Source organism: Corapipo altera, unplaced genomic scaffold (genome assembly GCF_003945725.1).
Source record: "Corapipo altera isolate COAL_440 unplaced genomic scaffold, ASM394572v1 2b, whole genome shotgun sequence".
Lineage (NCBI taxonomy): Eukaryota > Metazoa > Chordata > Aves > Passeriformes > Pipridae > Corapipo > Corapipo altera.
Window position 1 is genome coordinate 23,699,651 of NW_020884874.1, and position 17,590 is coordinate 23,717,240.

The window sequence follows — 17,590 nt, forward strand, 5'->3', positions numbered from 1 at the left end:
CTTTAGATTTGAATCCAATGAAGCTTCAGGCAAAACATGCAGAGTAAAATACCAAATAGAACACCTACAAAACAGGTGCAAGTAATAAACACCCAAGGACATCTCTTGCACAAGTTCACTTGCAGAACTGTCCTTTATTCCATTTACTAAAGTCAGTCAGAGCCACAGAAGAACTGAGAGCAGGGTGCATCAGATGATGGCGATACCAAACCATTTGTAGTACACAAAGTTGTTTACAAGGGCATGTGGACTACAAACATTTCAGCATCAAAGAAAGTAACTGAAAGAAATGTATATTTTTTTGCATTTCCAAGCATCAGAACAACATAACAGTATACAAAGTGTATTTAAGTGGTGGAAGGAAGAATTTGTTTCTCCATTATATAAAGATGATGATTCTAATCCATATAGTGCAGACATGGTAAAAATTACCTCCCACAATACCAAGGCTTGTTACATAGACTCTTTTTTATTTAGCCTGCATTGTCAGAGTCAGTCCTTTATTGTTCCCCTGCCACAACACCTGATGTTTGTGTGCCTGATAGTTGTGTTTGCTTTAAAATAATGGCTGAGACGAAGGTAACTTGCCCTTCTGACCCAGTGCATAATTGTACAAGTGTTTGTGCAGTTATAATCCATTGTACACATAAAGTGACATTTCTCTAATTGGCATTTGCTGAACGCAAGGGCACCATCTGCAAATACAGTGGCTTTTTTATTGGCAACCTCTTTAATTATTTCACTCTTCCTAACACAGAATCTCCCTTCAGTTACTAGAGAAGAACAAACCGCTCCTCACCACAGCCACAGTAATACTATATATTTTTTATTACGTACCGGTGAATACCATTAAAGATTAGCCTTAAAAAACAGTGTGGTATTAACAGCTGTCCTGGGAATTTGTTACAGAAAAGGGAACACTTCTGACCTTTGAGTCCATGTCTCAGTGCCTTTTCGAGATGCTTCAGAACAAAAGTTCAAGCAGCGTCTCCTTTCAGTTTGTCCCATCTCGTGGCGTGTAAAACTGAGGACAGAAATTCAAGAGAAGCCAGGCTGGTGGTGCATTCTCTTGCCTTTAGTTCTGCTGTGTCAGCTGATACTAGCACATGCAGCATATTTCTCTGCTTCCTTTGGTTTTGTCTTTCCTTGGTCACTGCTTTGAGTCTCTACCTAGCATCTCCACGGCTCTCCTGTGGCTGCCATGTTACATAAAAACTCAAAAATGGCTTAGGAAACATTTAAATCTGCACTATCTTGGCAAGCAGCTAATCCTTGAAGCAAATGCTACTTACACAACAGAGTGCCTGCATTTCCTAGCCCGTCGTGGAGATGTCATGCCTCATCTCCTAAGGCTGGAAGGAATGCACAGTGCTTCATAAAATAGCTCTAACTTTCCATTTCTACTATATAAGCATCTTGTTATCTGTTTTTATAGGGAGGGAAAATGGGAAAGGGAATTCCTGGAAGAGATTACAATTGTCAAACTAGCTTTTGATATCTTTTAAACAGCTGAAGCATTAATTTTTTGGCGGCACTGTCAAAAGTCTGTGAAGGCTTCCTGACTGCAGTGGAAGAAATAGTACATTTAGTTCAACTACAAGCTGTACTTTTAAAAAAATCCATATGAAAACAGACTCATTATTCATTTTTCTGTTAATATGTGGTTTTGCCCTTCAGTTTCAGTAATCTTTTTTGCAAGATCTTGCACTCTTAAGAAAGAACTGCAACTTAGAGCTAATGTTTTAATAAAATCTTGTTTATACTATAGTCAAACCAGAACAAACAAAATGAAGCTACAAATGACATTTTTATAGGAAGTCAAGAAAGAGATTCATGTGTCTGAATATTTGAGTTACAGTATGGTAGGCATGACTATTATTTCCTGTAAAGTCAAATTGTAGCTTTAAAGAAAGAAGGCTACCCTGGGAATAGAGCATGGATATGACTTGGGCCTCTAAAGAGCAGCTAGATATAAATACCTTACAATTTTAAAGCAAAACTCTCATCAAGTATTCTGAGAATTTTACAATTTTACAGAAAGATATGACCATGAGAAACCTTTCTGGAGTCTTCAAAATATCACCATGTTGAAATACTGCAAATGCCTCACTTCGTGGAAAATGGGCCAAAAATTTTTGTGAAGGTTTGCAGTGAGATAGGCAAGAGAACGACATTTTTTTAAAAGTGATCTTAGAATCCCAGAAATTAGATCAAAAAGGAAATTACCAAAGTCTATTAGATCATCTCGTATCTAAGGAAGAAAAATCTATGTAGTATATTTTACAGTATCTTGTCCAGGTCACTTTTGAATTGCTCAAACTCATCAGCTCCTCTGGTTTCCATCAGGAGAACAGACCCTCACCATAATAATTTTTTTCCTGGTAGTTAAAGTAATACTCTTTTTGCTCTTTTGCACCATTTTACTACTTTATACTTCTTTGAGACAGCTATTCCCTTCTAGGTGATCTTGGCTCTGGTGCCACTGTGATATCTAATTTAATAGCAATCCAAGTATAAAATACTAAACTAAAAAAAGCAACTGACCTTCTGATTTGTAGCCTTGCTCCCTCTGTAAGCAGGGGCAAGCTTCTGATGGAATGAGACCTGAGCTCCTGGTCAAGAGGATGAAAAATCACCATCTCACATTCAAAGACAGGCTGTATTTCATCAGTGCATGGCCCTGAGTGGAGGATGAAGATCTACTAGCAAAGCAGCCTCAAAGGTTCCTAATTATCTTTACTCAGTGTGATGGTCCATGATTTGGTTAGACTGCGAAAATTTGGCTACTATTACTTTTCCCTGCATGTTAGTGGAAGGGTGTTTAATGAGTTTTCTGTCTCCTACTTGTAATAACCCCTTTTTTTTTTAAATTCCCAAATTACAGACTTCCAGATTAGGATTTCTGGCTGGCCTTTGTATATGGAAATAGAATTCCCTGGAGGGAAGGAAGTTTCACGCTGCAGATATCCTACCTCCCAAGCAAGGGACAGCAGATGTCACAACCTCATGGATAGACTTTGTATCTCCTCTGTCCCTGAACAAAAACAGTCATAAGCAGCACACAGAGCAATTCCCAAACATACATTCACTTCACAGCCTAAAAGAATAAATAAGTGTACAAGAAGAAAGCTGCAGAGAGTCCATCCTTTAGGATGTTGGAATAAGTTTGTGAAAACAAAATTACTACCTGAAAAGGAATTTCATTTTTTAACTTAGCTGCTATTATTTCTAACTAGCAGGGTAGCAACTGACAATCATACTTGAGAAAAAGAAAGGCTGGATGAGTTTCTGGAAAACTTCTCAATGTTAAAGGCTTGTCTGCAGAGGGACAAAGTCATGTCATGAAACTACAGACACTTGGCAAACTCCTCTGCAATCTTGAGTTAGTGCCTTGTACTGCACTCATGTTATTAGTTATTGCCATATCATGTAAATCCTTCAGGACAGTACCATTTTTGAAGTACCCTTGTACTGTCAGGTGTCCTGACATTATCAAGGCTCCTGGGGATGTCAGTGTGTGGCATTTCTTTTTTGTTCCTTTACATCAAGTATCCAAGCCAATCTGAACACCACGCAAAAGGCCAGGATCTGCCTCAGGAAAAATTTAAATTGGGTTGGAAGGGAGCTTCTTCCCTCGCTGTCTCCTTGGAGTACAGGACCTCTTTACCCAGGAAAACCCTGTCCCTTACCCACTCCTGTCCCAGTCTTCACGTACGGCTTTGCATCTGAAAACAGGCGTCTGGTAGGGAGTGCTGGTGGCTGCAAGCAGATGGACAGGGACGCTGGGCTGAGTCACTGGCAGCACACCACTTGTTGAGCTGTTTGAGGTCCTGCAGGAAAAATGCTCACTTTGTGGCACTTACTTTGAGAAATACTGCCAAGAACAAAAATCACTACAAGAATTACTGCACTCTGTAGATACAGGAAACAAAACAGGACATGAAGAAAAGACTTTGCCACAGTTTACAAGAGTTGGTGCTGGACTACTGACATATAGGAGGTACCTTCCCATCTGCCACAGTACACAGAGCACACTTGCAGTATATTCCTTCTCTCTTCTTCCCTAAGTGCAAACAAATGGGTGGATTCCTTTCAAAACTAACTTGATGTCATGTTTACAAATCTATGAGCTTACTGACAACCTGGTCCTGGATCTCAACAGTCTTATGAAAGTCACTGGCCACTTGCAGGAAGGACTGAGCTGATGACTAAAGGTTTCAGAACCAAGGTCATCAAGCACAGAATGTACAGGAAGAGCTGAAGTCCTGACTCCATTCATTCATATCATTGTACACAATAACATCAAAAAGATGGAAGGCTCTTCATTCATCAAGTCAGTTGGATTTAAAAAATTATATACCACAAAAATGAAATAACAATAGCTTTTCTCACTGTTCCAGTTTTTCTTTAGACTGTACTTTCACTGCCTTACTTTTCTTCCTCTTCGCTCTTTGTTACTCTGCTCACTACAAATATTAGCAATGTTTATGAGTAACTCCTTATTTTTCCCTACAGAAAAGTAATGCCTAAGTGCAGTGACAGCTAATTCTTATTTCCTCCACGACCTGAATGAACAAAACCCAAACCAATGAAACTATCCAAGCTCTTCCTCACACAAACTGACCAAAACTGCAGTTTCCAAGTATCTAGGAACTGGTTCAATAATTTCAATGGGACTTTTTGGAAATACAAAGATCACCATGAGAGATTACATATTGCTAACTATAATAAAATGATTTTCAACTAAAACAAACAAAAGATATCATGTGCCCTGAAGATGTGAAATCACTACTCTGACTCATATTTCAGAATATTTCTACAACATATAGCTGGCTCACAGTAGCAACATATATCTACTTGTGTTTATAATTTCATTAATGACTGACCAGTCACTCTTCAAACAAAACAGTGCTGTCAAAAGGGAGTGCCATGGCAAGGTGAACTTTCTAATTTTTTCTGCTGTTCTTTCCATCTCAGGGCACCTCTTTAGTCTCAAGAGTATTTAAGTGCTGAGAGTACTTTGTCAAAATGATACAAAACTATTAAATACCAATTCATTGTTATGACCCTCAACAAATACTCAACACTACAGCAGCTGTACAGAGTGTGCAGTCATAGATCTAACAAGCGGGACAGAAATTAATTGTATTTAATCTTTAAAAAAAAATCAAAATGAAGCCCCTGATATTCCCATGTCAGATTCAGTCTCCGTTTTTGCCTCCCAATTACGGTAATTACAGTCCTGTGCCCAGTGGGAACTACTTGCACACTGAAACACCAACACACTTCGCTGGAGGAGGGAGAGGTTTGCAAATGGAGTTATTACAAGATGCAGCAGTGAATACTTTGACTTTCAGTGAATGTGTTGCATCCCTTGCTCCACAACTCCTAATTATTTTAACTAAACAGATGAGATATCTGGTCAGCAGCCTAAGTGCAGGGTGACTTCCAAGATTTTAGAGGTGGCCATTGAATAGGTGAAGGCTCTTGTGAAAAAACAAGGCTATAGCCACTGCAGTAATTGTTCCTCAATTCAAGCTGTGCCAGCAGAACTCAGTGCCTGCACTTAGTCACTGAAGGCAACAGTGTGTAGGGATATGGACCCAGGCATCCACAGGGCGTGACACCACTGCAGGGTCAGCACCTAAATTAAGTTTGTCCCCAACATGACACCTCTGTCGCAGCACATGAAGGTACCTACACACACTGCCACATGTCAGCTTGGATTTCATCCCTCTGCCTTGGCCTCAGTGCCAAGCATCAGGAAACAGCAGGCAACTTGCCAACACTTTTTCTTAGAAAACGATGACCCTTTCTGGAAACGTTTTGAAGGCCTGCAGAGTCTTTCTGGAAAGGTAATAATGCTGAGCTTTTGCACAAACACTGTAAATGAAACCTACTCGAAAATACTATCACTACCATAAAATATAATACCCCTAAAAATGGGGAGAAATTAGGTCAATTTTGGCCAAAAGATATTGCTGTGTAGCCAGGCATAATGATTCCTAGAAAGCTGAGGTAAATAATAGATATAGCAGCATCAACCAGTTAGCAAACTTCACATTTTCAAAGCACATGCCAGGAAAATCCACTGATTTTTAATGCAAATGACTCAAGATTCATCAAATATTTTTGTGCTTAAGCTTTTACAGATTTTGAGTTATATAACTAATTTGTCATGATCACAAAGTCTTACTGAACTGACTGAAAAAAATAGAAATAAAGGAAACATATAGGAATTCTATAAGGAATTATAGAAATTAAGTAAATCACAGTTCAATGAAAACCTTTCCATTCCCTCCTTTCCCTTGACCTTCCAAGCCTCTTTTAAATTGCAGCTTCTCTTCCTACTGCTTTTGCCAAATGGAATTCTTAACCAGCACTCAATTGTGCAGATCAGATGAGGAAACTCACTTCATACCCAGTGCATTTGTTGGACCAGGATCAGTCTGAAAGGAACAGAAAGGTATAGACAACCTGTATGGCTCAGAATGAGCCCATCCACACTATGACAAAACACACCTGTAAGCACAGTGTCAACAAAGGCAAAGACATGGGTTAACTGGCTCCTGCAGGAAGCCTGGTTTCATTCATTAACAGAGACATACGGGCGATTTAAAATGAAACTCCTGTTTTCCCTCTGAAGCTTTTCGAGTCTCAAAATCTTGCACAAAGCCCAATCTGCTGTCGCCTCAATGAAAAACAATAGTAGGTACTCGAATAAGTAAGACCCGCATGAGAGTTCACAAGCCCAGCTTGTGCAGAAGGCCACCTGCCAACAGGAAGAAGTGGTGAGGAAGAATTTGGATCCAGCTGCTATCCTCCCTCAGCCAAACAATGCTGCACGATAAACAGCATTAAGGATTTTTTTTTTTTTTTTAATCATCAATCACACTGGAAGTATCCATGTCTGTCATTTTTTCTCCCTGGTTGCCAGGAGAAGGGCTTGAGAGACTTCTGAGCACAAGTTCACAGAGAGCTGATCTCCTGTTTCCCATCACAGCTGTATCAAAGGGATTGAGACAGGAAGAATAAGAGGGAAAGAAGAAGAAATTACAAAGTACCTCGCCGTAGAGCTGAGTTGAGCTGCTAAATTCATCACAGGTAACACAAAAAAATCTTGTAGCTGTCTTGCAGCCCCATTTCACCTGTCAACTTCTGACAGAAAGGCAGAGTGGACAGAGAAAGAGGGGATAACAGTGTCTGCAGTCCTTCTTTTCTTAATATGAAATACTGAACACTAGGAAATTAATTATGACTGCATGCTCAGTGGGTCACTGTGACAGGTGCAACTTAACCTTAAGACCACGTAGCCTACTGCACCTTCAGATTTAGCCCAGGCAGCACCTGGGTGAAGCACTCCAATAAATCCACTCGCCGCTGATAGTCGGTAACAAAAAGGGTTAAAAAAACAACCAGACTGCAGCTGAAAATTCCACAGCATTTCCCTCCGCAGAGCTGCAAACAGCGTGTCTCCCTGGGATAAAATGAACCGACAAACTGCCCTAAAGATCAGCCAGTTAAACACATTGAAACGCCACTGCCACCGGCGGACACGGATGGCTGGAGAGCTCGGGAGAGAGCATCACGGTCGCTCGACGCTCCTCCGGCGCGGCCACTTCCTTGGCGTCCGGGAATCGCACCTTACGGCTACACGTCGGCGCCGGATTCACCGCCTTGCAGACGAGGAACCCCCCTCTCCTTCCTCCCCGCCTCAGCCCCCGGTGAACACCCAGTATCTGGGTACTACCTGCGTTTATCAGCAGAGCCATCCCGTGTCTTCAGTCATTCAAGGAATTTAACAGCCTGGAAATTCCTGTTGTCCATTATTTGAGGTCACAGATAAAAGCTAAACAGCAGCCGTGACTCCCATCAATCATAAGTCACTCACTGATAGAGCGTATGGTAGGAGACCTACTGATGTAAGCTAGTCACCAGAGAAAATACCCACTGATGACGCATATCCAGGCACAAAAATAGTTACAGGGCCCCCAAAGGGATTATTCAACAGCCTACATTTAGATATTCCTTCAAGAGACCCGCAGTCAATTTGCTGCTATTAGTTGGCTGGGGAACATTGAAGTTTAAGTTTCCTCAGCAGACATAACCACAAATAGCTGGTTTAAATAAGCTACTGCAATTACAAGCTGTTTTGTAAATTTTAACACTGCATTATAGCGATTAAGTCTAAACAGAACCACTGGCTAAAAAAATGCTGTATAGCCTTTGCCCTTACTGTTTACCAATTCCTTCTGCATATTAGTCAGCAATGAAAAGAACAATTTAAAATTGATTCACAAATTCTTAAACTAAGTTCCTTCTGCTACCCTAAAGAAATGGGATTTTTTTCTAAAAAAACCCCCAAACCAATATATGTGAAATGCTGTGGGATATTTGGTGATGCTTAAATGTTATCTGGATTGTTTTTTGCCTTAACTTTTATCCTTCTTTGCTATTTGCATCTCTACTACACAAAAAGAAAAATACGTAAATAGTTAATCTTTCTTGCACAAATCAAAACCATGTAAAGGTAAGTTACTGACAACATGCAAAACCACCATGCACCTGCTTTGAGCAGGGTCTGGGAAGAGAATCCCCAGAAATCCCTTCTAGCCTAAGTTACTCTGCAATTCTGTGCAACTGGATTTTTTGGCATTAAAAACATAATCCTCTAAATTAACCAATCAACTGGTAATCCTTAAATATTCCTGCCCCCTTCAACAGTTTCAGGATCCTTCTCATGCCCTCACAACAACAAAACTTACTAGGATATAGCTGAGCCTACTGACACCGCTGATCACAAAACACTGACTGTGCAGTTCTGGCAATATTAAAAACTTTATTTTTTAAAATATCTGATTTTAACATCCAAGCCCTCTTCAGAAGCAATTTTGGTGCTTAGGAGTCTAAAATTTACTTACTTTTTATTGAATATTTAAAATATAAATATAGGGAAGTATTTTATGGCTCTGATGCCTATTTCATCGACATATTTCTGGAAAGCATTACCTAGCCAAACAAACACTCAAGGATTTATAGTGTTTACTCTGTAAAGCAGGAGAAAGAAATGTCCCAGGGTACAAACTTCTACCTCACTTTCTTCATCTGTGATAACATTATTAAAAATAACACCAAAAATTATTTTTAGCACAACTGTTTCGCAAAGCCCTCATGTTTCTCTCATGCATCCATATGCTGGCAGTCCACATGGCCTAATTTAACAGCCCTAAGAAGAAATATTGGTGCCCTCTAGCTGATTAAACTCACCAATTTCCTGCAGACACCTAGCGCCTGTCTCTTTTCTCACCTGACATTCCCATGTCTTTCACTGGTGCCCATGCAATGCAAGCTCTGGAATAAAACAATCCACTTTCTACAGAAGATGCAGGAATCAAAACATTGAAATCCCTTAGTGCTCTCAACTCTAGGAGCTCTTACAATAGCATAAGTGTCATGAAAAATTGGAGAGGTGTAACTGTGTACGATACCACCTTACCAAGATCCAGTGAAGCATCTAAATATACTTTGTAGTCTGCAAGTTCCACGGAAAAATACAACCTGCAATTTCACATGAAACACAGAGTCCCTCACCCATTTAGAAGCAAGTATTATAATTCCCCTTTCATCAGGAGCCTTTAAAAAAGCTTATAAGCCGCATATTATGTTCTGCCACACATTCTGAAGTTCATGTAACATTAGTCAGTGATGGATCAATTTCACAACTCAGAGCTCAGGACTGCCCTTCTGCCATCACAGAAGCCTGAGCAAGCGGGGAGAGCTTTACTCTTCTTTCACTCTGACATCTGTTGAAGGGATGGACTCCCCGTTCCACCCACCATGTTCCTATCCCCTCTCCTTCTCCTGGAGACTGTATCAGGTACCACTGACCTCAGGGTCACAGCATACAGGGCCATATCACCTCACCGCTGCATGGTTATAGCAGGGACATCCCTGTTACGTCTTCAAAGCTATGAAAGCCTCAAGGCAGGGATGCTAACACATACTTTGGACACCATCATTAGTGTGACAGATGAGGTCAATGAAACAGTGTCTAAACCCCAAACAGTAGATCTCTGGGCTGGAGGAAAATCCCTGCTGAGGAAGAGCTGGCCCAGGAAATGCTGTGCATGTGGTGGCAGACAGCTGCCAGAACAGATCTTTGGCACCTTTACCAGCAGGTGCATCTAATCTAAGGCACACCAGTGGCCACCAGCTGCTCAAAGGATGCAAGAGAAGGGGAGGCTGTATGGAAAGCAGGCTTAAACCAGGCTTCAAGCTCTGTTCTCTCACTTCTTGTCAATCTAAAAGAGGTAGAGGTTGGCTGGAGCTGGCTGTCTCCATGCATTTAGTTAAAGCCATAAACATCTATGGACATCTCTAGATAACCCTACCAACGATTAATCACATTAAACATAAAAGGGAAACCAAGATCTGAAGCTAAACATAAATATTGTGAGATAGACTAACTTTTAGGGTTGCATTCATAATGCTCAAAAGGTCTGTTTAAACCTTGATTGGGAAAAAGCATATAGCCTCTTATTTCTGTGTTTGAACACCAATTGTAAAGCAGAAACTGCTCAAACATTTGTCAAGCATCAGGCTGATCCTGCAACATCCTTCTGCTTTTGGAAAGTTAACTTCTCATGTGCCATCTGCCTGTTGAAAGACAGAATGGGTTAATCACAGTGGCCAGGCAATTTGTAAGGGTCCTAGGGCTCCATTCCTCTAGCACATTACTACAACATTACAGCTAATGTTCCTTTTATACACACCTCCAGGAAAAGCATGCCACAAACTCGGTCAATACTCATTAAGGGGTTGCAATCCAAATCTCTACATCAATTAAAGATGAGAGGCTTATTTGAACAAGGAATAGTCAAAACTCTTTTGTTCACATAAAACAGGCATTTTACTCCATTTGGAAAGTGAAATGTTTGGCATAGTTCAGTTTTCTGCTTGCCCTTTTTTTTTTTTTTTTTTTTTTACAACCAGCTGTCAGTTCTGTCACTTCTCACACAGGAGACCTAGAACAAGGCTGGTTTGTGCAACTTTTTTTCTGGAAGTCAACAGACTTCTCAAAAGCCTGGTTTCTTGAAACATAATGGAACACAGCAAACTCTTGCACAGAATAGGTACAGATGTGGGAATGTGACAGATAGGCAGTGAAGGTGGTATCTACGGGGTAAAAGGAAATATGGTGGAAAAATAAGGATCTAGTAGGAGCAGCTTTTTGCTGTTTCCAGTAGTAAAAATGTGTTGCTTTTCAATACAAGGAAAAATAATGAAAACAGGTAACGGACAGAACAGGAATCACAGCGGTAACTAAATATACCCATCTAAATAAATATTAAAGAATATAGAGATGTTCTGTTACAACAAAGCTTCATGATAGATTTAAAAATGCTGTATTTGAAGTAGCAAGCTGATGAATTATCTCTTACTGGCCCAGGAGTATCAATTTGGAATATACAATAATGTCGTGTAGGAATATTGTTTATGAAAAGTAAAGAGACTATGAGCTTTCCACATAGACAGTAAAAGAACACCTCAAATTAGCAAATTATTATTTAAAATTTCTACAATTTTTGAAAAAAGGTTCACTATTAGAAAATATTGGTTCACTGAGGATGGAATAGTATGGAGCATTTAGTCACTGTATCATACAAATAAATCAGAACACTGATGTCAGAAACACATATATAGTCCGCTGTTCTCCCTCTGCCAGCACATCAGTCTCTGAGGGTTTTTCTCTCATTGGCAAAACAGGTAATATTGATTATAACTGAAAAACAAAATTAAAATATTGTAGAAGTACAGGCTCCTGAGACTACCTAATGATTTTTCTCTATTTGGAAGTAGGACTCTCATACCTCCCCTTGCATTGAAACACCTCTGAAGAAATCTAAGATGAGTAACAATGGATGGTGGTGGTGGGACTAGCGCTTATTTTAGATATTTAACATGAAAATCAGCATTTTTATTTTTGGAAATAAGTACTCTTGAAGTTAAATTTCAAATTGCCACTACCTGTTATATATTCTAAACTGGATACATTTGGTAGCATAGTTAAGAGTAAATTACAGGGTTTATGTCAAAGTTTTAAAGCAAATAAACCCATAAAACTAAAGAAAGCTGTTGCCTGAGCACCTGGAACCAGGTTTTCTTGAAATAAGAAACTACTATTTGATAGCAATAGCCTCTTCTGTGTACTATCCTATTGCAAGATATTAACTAAAAATACTTTAAAGATCTATTCTTTATCAAAATTCCTTCAAAGTATTTCTAGAATATGGTAATAAAAAATAATATTAGTCTCAGAGGTCTGTCAATATCATATGTATGCCACTTGACTTGAAGGGAACAAATAAAGTTGGCAATCAAAACTTGACAGGTTTATTCTATATATTATCCTACAGCGCCTGCATTGGCAGATAGGGAAAGAGAAACTGATGTCATCTATCCTGACTTCCATAAGGCCTCTGACACAGCCTCACACAACATCTCTGTCTCTCTACACTGGAGAGATAAGGATTTGATGGATGGGACATTCAGTGGATAAGGGATTGGCTGGATGACCACATCCAGAGAGTTGCAGTCAACGTCTCAATGTCCAAATGGATCTGTACCAAGTGGTATTCCTCAGGGATGCCTATTAGGACTGATTCTGTTCAATATCTTAATTAATGACATAGTGGAATTGAGTGCAGCCGTGGCGAGTTGCAGGATGGGGAATGAGGTTGTGTTCAGACACAGTATCTCTGCCGCATCTTCCTCCTCAGGTGGAGGACTCCTCACAGTCTTTTCCCTGCTCCAGTGCAGAGTCCCTCCCATGGGCGACAGCACAGGCTTCCCAGGGGGTCACAGCCTCTTTCAGGCATTCAAATGCTCCAGCATGGGGCCCATCACAGGCTGCAAGTGGATATCTGATCCACTGTGGACCTCTATGGGTTTACCATGCCTTGCCATAGTCTGTACCATGGGCTGCAGGGGAATCTGCACTGGTGCCTGGAGCAGCCTCCTGCCCCTCCTTCTTCACTAATTTAGGTGTCTGCAGAGTCGTTGCTCTCGCATACTCTCACTCCTCTCTTCTCTGCTTGCAATTGCTGTTGTGCAGCAACTTTTTCTCCTTCTTAAATCTGTTATCCCATAGATGGGCTGCTGCTGATGGGCTCAGCCTCAGCCAGCAGTGGAGCCATCCGGCATGGGCTCTATTGGACATGGGGAAAGCTTCAAGCAGTTTTTCAAAGAAGCCACACTTGTAGCCCACTCACTACTAAAACCTTGCTACACAAACCCAATATATATTGGTAGATGAAAAATTGGGTATAACCCAGCAATGTGCACTTGCAGCCCAGAAGGCCAACTGCATCCTGTACTGCATCAAAAGCAGTGACACTAGCAGGTCAAGGGATATGATTCTGCCCCTTTACTAGGCTCCTGTGAGACCCCACCTGGATACCATATCCAGTGCTGGTGACAACCACAAGTCAAATGTGGACCTGTTGGAGGAGGTCCAGAGGAAGGCCACAAAAATCATCAGAGGGATGGAGCCCCTCTCCTATGAAGACAGGCTGAGAGACTTGGGATTGTTCAGCATGGAGAAGAAAGAGAAGGCTCTGGGGAGGCCTTATAGCACCTTCCAGTACCTAAAAGGGACCTACAAGAGCACTGGAGAGGGACTTTTTACCAGGGCCTGTAATGACATAACAAGGGTCAACAGTTTGGAACTGAAAGAGGGTAGGCTTAGATTGGATAGAAGGAAGAAATTCTTTTCTGTGAGGGTGGTGAGGCACTGGGGAACCGGTTTCCCAGAGGAGCTATGGATGCCCCATCCCCAGAAGTGTTCAAGGCAAGGTTGGATTGGGCTCTGAGCAACCTGGTTTAGTAGAAGGTATCTGTGCTCATGGCAGGGGTGTTGGAATCTAGATGATCTTTAAAGGTCCCTTGCAACCCAAACCATTTTATGACTGTATAACTCCAGTGCACAGAATTAGGAGTACCTCAAAGATACTGTAAAGCAAAAATAAAAACAGTGACTGCAAACAGATTATTCCGAAATGACATTTATTTCAGTTTGATGCTTAACTGCAGATCTGCAAAAGCAATCTTTGATCACTCACAGGTACTATGAATAAAAAATGAATTCAGAACATATGCCCATTTCTAATTCCATCTGGAAAGGGAAACAGAAAGAGTGACTGGGGGTCACTCCAAAATTGTGGAGCGAAAAAGGGTAGCATAGGAAACTCCACTGTCTTCACTTTTACCTTCTCCATTCCTGATTACTGTGATAATGTGATATCATATTTAAGGGTTAATAACCTCACACGTGCAAGACCTGATCTGCATGTTGAGGATGAAGTTTCATGCTTCAGCAAGGTCAGTCCAGCAGTGAGCTGCCACCCAAGAGGGGAAGATGCCCTTTTGACTTTGCTTCTTCCTCTCAATGCCAGCTGTGTACTTCTGCCAGCTCTAGAGTTTGCCTTTGCCCATGGGGAGCCAATCCAAGGTTCTTACCCATCAGAAACCCCTGGCTGTCCAACAGCTCACTGAATGCCCAGTGGCCCAAACCAGCGCAGTGTGGGCTTAGACAAATAGCTGCAGAGGACAGGTAGCAGGAGCAGCCCCTCTGGGACATGAAACCACAGCCAGGACAGTGGGAAACCCTTCCTCAAACGCTTTGGCAGTGCTAGAGAATTGAGACCAAAGAAAAGAAAAGTCAGCTTTCAAAACTGAGAGATGCTTCAGACATTGATGCCAACAGCTTCAGCAAGGACCATCAGAGAGCCAGCAGGGCCTTGCAGGGGGAGGAGAGAGGAAGGAACCACTCTATGCAAAGGAGAGAGCCCCACCTTGGCTGCAGGCAGCCTGTCAGCTGGACCCCACCACCAGTGCTTGTCAAAAAGCGAGATCACCCTGGAAGGTGTATTTAGCTCTATGTTGATTTGCTTATTAGGCCTGTCAAAAACCAAATATGTCTGATGTTTCAGAAATGCTCATTTGTGATATTTTTTGAAACTCTTGTCCCTTTTTTTCTCTTCATGTCAAAATACACAGTTTAAATCCATGAGCAGTTTCCTCTAAAAGAGGTGGCTTCTTTTCCTTTTGGTAGGTTTTTTCCTATTGCTCAATGATCAAGCAAAGAAAGCAAGGATTAAACTCAAAAAGTATTCTTAAAAATCGAATTTATTGAAAAAACTACAATTACCAAATCACATTGCTTCATCTTTTATTTTTTTAAACAGCACAGATAAAAATATGAAATCTTGTAGAGACTCTTCAGGGATTTCTCCTCAAATGACAGATTCTCTTGTTAGTTATACTCAAATTCCTCTCTTCTTGGACTCCCTCAAACCACCAGCTCTACCTCTTATCTCTGGAATATATTAAACTAAGAAAAAAAACATTATCTTGCCAACATGGCATAAGAAGAGGGAGATTTCTCTCTTTGTTCTTAAGGGAATGCTTACTGAAATGAAAGGTTTTGGGTAGTTCAAGCTTACACACTCATAAATTTGATTCTTCTCTTACTGACATCTCCTTTTCCTATGAAAAGTTCAAAAGTTCAGTTAGCAACAATCTGATGTCTTAGCTCGCTGCACAAGCCTCTGGGTTATTTAATCAAGAAATTAGATATCTACAATGCATGGTAATACATTCATTGGACTCATTATTATGAACTGTTGGTAATAAACAAAAATGCCAACATATACTTATTTATGATTTTAATTATTTAAGGTATATATATAAGCAGCCTATCTGTAAGAAGTTAGAGGCAATCTCTAAGAGACTTCCTGCTGCTGTGCTGCCAGTCTCTCGGAGCAACTGTGGCCATTCTGAATTAAATAAATAATTTACCCTGGAAGATTTCATTGAGTGCCAGACACAAGCATCAGGGCTGGGTGGAAATAAATCACTGCCAGCAGCAAGCCAGTACTCCTTCCTAGAATCTACAGAAAACTGCTATTTCCCTACAGGAACATTTTGCATAACCATTCTGCACAGTTTAATTGATCTCTGCCATAGCATGGTAGTAAAACTCCCTCCATTTCTACATATTTAAAGACAGTACTTCATGTTCTTTTGATTTCATTCTTCCCATATTTGGCTGGCTTTTTGCATCAGTTGTACAGCTTCTTGTATAGAATCATAATTTTAAAAATTTATTTATTTAAAATCTTCCTCAATACCACCTCATTATGTTGCTGACCCAAATCCATCCTTAAAAGTTGGCATGTTACTGCTCTGAATCTACAATCATCCCCTACTTTGCTTTCCACCATATTCCTATCAAACTCAAGTTACTTCCTTCTCTACCAACCTCCTTTTATCAGTACACATAAACTCAGCTTTTAATGTTTAACATTTGCTGCACTACACTGCTATTTAAGCATTTTCATAACTGAAGAAAAAAATGAGGAAAATTTCTACTTTGTACTGTGATGTCAATCTATTTTAAAATCTATTGCAAGATCCCACAATAAATATTATGGTGTGACTTCAATACCTGACAGCAGGGTAAACATCAGCAAATTTTCATGGCCAATCACAGGCATCTCAATTATTCAAATACTCTCTCAGTTAGCAAAAGGGCAGCCTGACTTACTGTATGGTCAATGTCTTTCTACGCACTAATGATTTTAGAAAATCTAGACAGGATAAAGAAAGTCCTTGGGTGCTGCTTCATAGAAAATTTCTCTGTACATTTTTGCATTGAAAATTAAGGATGTGAAGTGATTGTCCCTGTTCAGAACAGCTCAGGCATTTTGGGGGTTTATGCTCATCACTACCTGCTCCATGCACCAGAACCAAAAAGTGAGCTCCTGGTCTCCCTGCCAGGTCAGGTTTCAGTTGCTGTTCTCCAGTCTTTCAAAGAATTTGTTTTATCTTGCAAAGTTTGGCAGTCAGCATATAACACTTCCAATGTAAAAAACATACCAATATTTCAAGAAAAAGCCAATCACCTCGACAGGGCTGCTCCACTGAGGAAACAACAAAGGAAACGCATTCTTCTCTGCATATAGAGAAGAATTTACCCTAAAGTACATAACCTGCCAAGTGCTACCGGTGTTTCACAGCTCCCAAAACTCTGCTCGACCACCTACCCACTTTTTGGCCAAGTGGCTGACCCAGAAAACCAGAAGAGAAACGGCAGCCACTGCAGGGAGGAAGAGGCAAGCACAGCTTGCAAACCGGCACACCACCTCGTGGGAAGGAGTCACTCACTGGGCACAAAGAGGGTCAGCCGCAGCTTGCCCTGGAATGAGAGATGCAATGGGGGTCGGACCACAGAGGTCACAAGAAGAAAAGACAGGAAAGAAAGAGCACATCAAGGGAAAGAATTTTCTACTTCTTCCATGGTTAACTCACCTAAATTTCATCCCTCCTCCTGGTTCCCCAGTTTCCAAAAATAACCTATACAAAGACAAGAACTGCAGAGGCAGAGAGCCTTAGAAGAGCTCCAGTTGGAAAATACAAAAAGGTGGCAAGGGAATTTATAACAAAAAAAAAAAAAGACATGTTCTTTTTGGAAAAGAACATCTTTTAGCATGGAGGCATATCAGCAGGGATGTAGGTCTATAGCTGGAAC

The 17,590-nt window shown here is 40.7% G+C and overlaps 1 protein-coding gene and 1 long non-coding RNA gene across 9 annotated transcripts in view; one reads left to right on the forward strand and one right to left on the reverse strand.

Annotated features, from left to right (window-relative positions):
* The window catches only part of HIVEP2 (human immunodeficiency virus type I enhancer binding protein 2), a 140,055-nt gene that overhangs the window by 77,265 nt on the left and 45,200 nt on the right, over nt 1–17,590 (reverse strand). Inside the window, exon 1 of one of the 8 annotated variants that reach the window (XM_027669372.1) lies at nt 7,751–7,918. The exons of the other annotated variants lie outside the window; for them this stretch is intronic. The gene's annotated coding sequence lies outside the window, so the exon portion shown is untranslated. Of the gene's footprint in view, nt 1–7,750; nt 7,919–17,590 lie in introns of those variants that run through there. 8 annotated transcript variants of the gene reach the window in all.
* On the forward strand, nt 6,365–7,732 carry LOC113960047. The gene is made up of 3 exons (XR_003531970.1): nt 6,365–6,791; nt 6,938–7,104; nt 7,457–7,732. It is a non-coding gene; the product is annotated as an uncharacterized LOC113960047 (long non-coding RNA).